A 4355-nucleotide genomic window follows, 5' to 3' on the forward strand; every position below is an offset into this window, starting at 1 on the left:
GAGAGAGAGAGAGAGAGAGAGAGAGAGAAAGAGAGAGAGAGAGAGAGATGAGAGAGAAAGAAAGAGAGAAGCCCCGAATCCTAGCAGACCTTGATTTAAGTCCTCATGTGGTATGGGAGACATGGAGGAGAGGAGGGTAAAGTTGGTCTCGCTTTAAAGTTGGTCGCCCTCTGCCTTTCCATGAGCGCATGTGCTGGACACAAGAAAGTTGCCAGCGGTTTAAGCATTTTTAAAGTGCAAGAAACGCTCCACAGAAAAGGCTCGAACCAGCCAACTGCAGATTTGGAAGCAAGCACACCACCCGACTGCGACACACCGACAGTCGACCCTCGCTCCCGCATCACCACGCAGAGCAAGCGCCCATCCAACGCTAGGCGGAGCCACCACCTTTTGTACAACAATTGTGCAGGCTCCAAAGCCTCGGAAAACCGGAGACACGCATCTTGCCCGCTACGGTTGAAACCCGTGCCTTGGGTAATTCCGAAGCTAGAAGGGCAGCAGAATGGCCTTCGCCCGGTCCTGCCTCTCGTCCACTGGAAGCTCAGTGGGGAGCGGGAGCCAGGGAGGTGAAGTGCACAGACTCGGCAGAGGCGGCGGGGAGAATCGCGGGGTGAGAGGGCGCGGTGGCTATGGGGTGGGAGCCGCTGCTGAGGGAGGCCTGGGTTGTCGGAAGGGTGACTGTCGGTGGAATCTTTGGAGGAGAGTGATTTGGAAAAATGGCGAGGGGACAACAGAGGGGAAGGTGGTGACCCTGAGCGTCCGGCTAGGGGAGAGGAGGCTGTGCTGTCCCTCCTCTCCCCTTATCTGGCGGGGGACAGGCCGTGGTCAGGAAGGGGGTTCTCCCTGGACGAGGTTAGTCCACCGCACTTCGGCGGCGCTGACCCCTGCGATTTCCCCACACGCGGGGCCCTGATCTGCGGTGGTGTTAGTGCTGCCCGGCGGCTGGGTTCGCGCGCTCACTCTCCTGGCATTGCCTTGGCTCACCATCGACGCGGATATCGCAGCCAGAGACCCTTCCCGCCCTCCTAGGGAACTTGAGTGCGCTTCCTTGGTGTTCTCACTGAAGCTCACGAACAGGCAGATGTGAGCTCTCTTTTACACGCTGAATTTGGCTATAGCAAAAAAGCCCTGACCAAGAGCTTGGCTCTTTTTCGGACCTGCACACGACTCCCCAACTTCCCCCTGCAACCGCGGCTCTTGGCTGGCGGGCAGGCAGCGTCCACCAAGCGTGGAACCGCTGCAGCCACAGCCCCCGCAGGCTGGCAGGCAGACAGTAGCAGGAAAAAGGACACAAGGCCTGCGTGTTGGGAAAGCATGGGAGACGTCGCTTTCCTACCGGGCGAGAAGGTCTCCCTACAGTCTTTGGAGACAAGATGGACGGAGGCACCCCTTCCAGGAACAAGGCGGCTGCTCCTGAAGCCTGGCTCCGCACGGAGGCTCCTGGGTCTCACGGGCCCTCTCCCTACCCGCTGTAGCCAGAGCTGCTTCACACGTCTCAGCTGGCTTCCTCATCCGCCTCTGCCTCCTCTTCCTCCCCAGCCGTCCTTGGGACAGCAAGGCCCTCAGCCCGTGGGAAAGACCTAGCCTCCTCTCCAGCACTTGTAAAGGGAGTTGGATGCCCGTCTCTTAACCCCAGGAGGACAGAGACGCTGAGGCGGAAGGGGACCCCTTCTCTTGCTGCTTCTCTTGGCATAGCCGGTCAGGGCCCAGGACTCCTCGCTTCTCCTGGAGGGCCTGGCTCGCGTGGCCCAGGAGCTGGCCACGTGGGCAACTCCCGCACTGCTCCTCAGGGAACGGGAGGCATTACCCTACATGGCCCACACTTACCCATGAGAGACACTCGGGAAATGCTCCTGCGGAAGCCGGAGCTCTGCGCGTTTGACCACTTAGGGGTGAAGCTTCCGTCCGCCCATCCTTCCTTCGGAGGGTCTTGGGGAGAAGAGAAATGCTCGAGGACCATGCGCTTTGCAGCGTCTCACCGGAGACCAGAGGAAGGCAGGACGCGTCTTCCTGGAAGAAGGCGGCCAGAGGCGTGCGGTCACAGGGAGGCTTTCGGAGCAGGAGCGCCGTCTCTCCGCCGAGCTATCCAGCGGCTTCCAGCATCCCACCTGGCGGACTCCTCTTCCTCTCGCTTCTCCTACTGCAGGTCTTCTATCCTGGTGTTCCTCGAATGCTTATCTTCCTTCTGTGCCTCGGAACCTCTCACGCCCGCCACAAGTCACTCATTTCCTTGGTTGTTCTGAACTTTAAATAAGGTAATGCATGTAAGAGTGCCATAAATGCTCAATAATTGTCGTCTGTTATTATTTTCATCAGTAACATCATCTGTTATTTTCATCAATGAATCGTCAGTATTGTCTGTTTTTAACATCTGCATTTTTCATTGTCCGAATATAGTCACATACATTTGAACATTTTATAATTATTGAATAATAAATTCGTTCTGCTATTTTACAATAAAAAATAATGCTGCAGAGAGCATTCTTACACATATATCTTGGCAGATGTAGGCCAGAGGCTCTTCTTTTATCCATCCTGTGGCCAACCTATCAATATATACACCTTTAATGAGATTTTGCCAGCAATCAAAGCCTTCAGGGAAAATGTCCCTAGCTCTTTACTACATCGGATCAAGGACTCTGGACAATTGGTACAACATCCTGGAATAGCTGAAACGGAGATATTATTCTCTGCCCTCCTCAGTTGTCTTTGTCTTTTCACAACGTCTTAATAAAAGTGCTGGCGACAAAAGTGTAACTATGTCATTGTTCTCCTGCTGTCTTTACTTCTGTGCGTCTTCTCCCAAACCCGACTTTCCTCCAGCAGCTTCACTGAAAAAGAGGAGGGGGCTACGGGGTTGGGGAGCTGTGGGCCGGGAGGCGAGGAGGAAGTAAACGGAATAGGGAAGAAGCTTCTCACAGGCCAGGAGAGGGTAAGGAAGGGAGTCAAAGACAGAATTTTCTTCAGCAAACAGTAAAAGGGGAAATCTGGGGACGCTAAGAGTTTTTAAATCCTTTGCTCCAGCACGTAAGTAATCCATTATTTTCCGTTACACAAATCAGGACTCCTACTCCTCCCTCCCTCCCTACCCGAAATCCTGATTCCTGTTTACAAAGAATGTTCAAAAATAAGGAATTACACATAACAGTTCCCAGTTTACTCAGGAAATTCTCAGATTACAAATTACAAATAAACAAGTGAAGAGAAGAACCTTGGTGGTTCCAACATAGTATGGCCATCGTTTTATACTCAAAATATAGAAAGACAACCTCAGAATAAGAAAACTTTTGGAATTTAATAAATCAAGTTTATCATTAAAATACAAAGAAAAAAAAAACTTTCCAAATGTTGCTGATCTTCTGTTTCAAACTACTGTTAGACTGGGGAGCCGAGAGTGGGGGAATCTGCCAAAGACTTTGGGATGAAAATTAATCATCGGTTGTCTACCATAGTCACACCCCAAGGCTTCTCAGATCAAATCCTTCTAAGGAATTTCCAAAAGGTATAAAGCAAAACCGGAAAAACAGTTCCCAAATTCTGGAGTTCGTTTTCTTTCATTAAAAATATAAATATCAGGCTAACATCTGTTGATACACAATAACGGACACAGAATTCCTCCCGGAAGACCGACAGGCCCACGGACCCCGCAGATGCCACGGTGGTGGAGGAGGTTAAGTAACTTGGTTCAGGGTGTCTGGGCACACCTCTGAGTAAGACTCTGTCTCCGCAGCTCCCCTCCCTCATCTCTATGCCCATACCTCCCCACAATCCTCCCTTTTCTTTGGGCCGCTGACGCCTCTCCGACCAACGAAGAGTCTCCCCAGCCCCTGCAGCTTCTCTCCTTCCGGGACCTTTACTTCCTGATCCTCACTCCATAGTGAGATGTGGCCTAACGCAAGGGAAAGTCCAGCACGGGAATCCGTCTAATGGCCTTTGGGTTACCCAGGGGTTTGCCCTGAGACTAGATGAAAGTAGTAAAGGCTTTATTTAGTTCCCAGTATTCCAAATTGCAGCAACCCACCGGAAACACCCCCACTTTCAAAGACAGGCTTTGAGCAGAGGAACTGTAAATTCGAGATTAGATCCAGCACAGAGAATACTCCAGAGGTGGCCCGCCACTTGGGTTAGCTTCTAGCCACCACGACCCAAGGTTCCAAGTCTTTGCTATTGCGAATAGTACCGTGATAAACTTACGTGTGCATGTGTCTTTATAGCAGCATGATTTATAATCCTTTGGGTATATACCCAGTAATGGGATTGCTGGGTCAAATGGCATTTCTAGTTCTAGATCCTTGAGGAATCACCAGACTGTCTTTCACAATGGTTGAACTAGTTTACAGTCCCACCAACAGTGT

Source organism: Mandrillus leucophaeus, unplaced genomic scaffold (assembly GCF_000951045.1).
Source record: "Mandrillus leucophaeus isolate KB7577 unplaced genomic scaffold, Mleu.le_1.0 Scaffold492, whole genome shotgun sequence".
In the NCBI taxonomy this organism is placed as follows: domain Eukaryota; kingdom Metazoa; phylum Chordata; class Mammalia; order Primates; family Cercopithecidae; genus Mandrillus; species Mandrillus leucophaeus.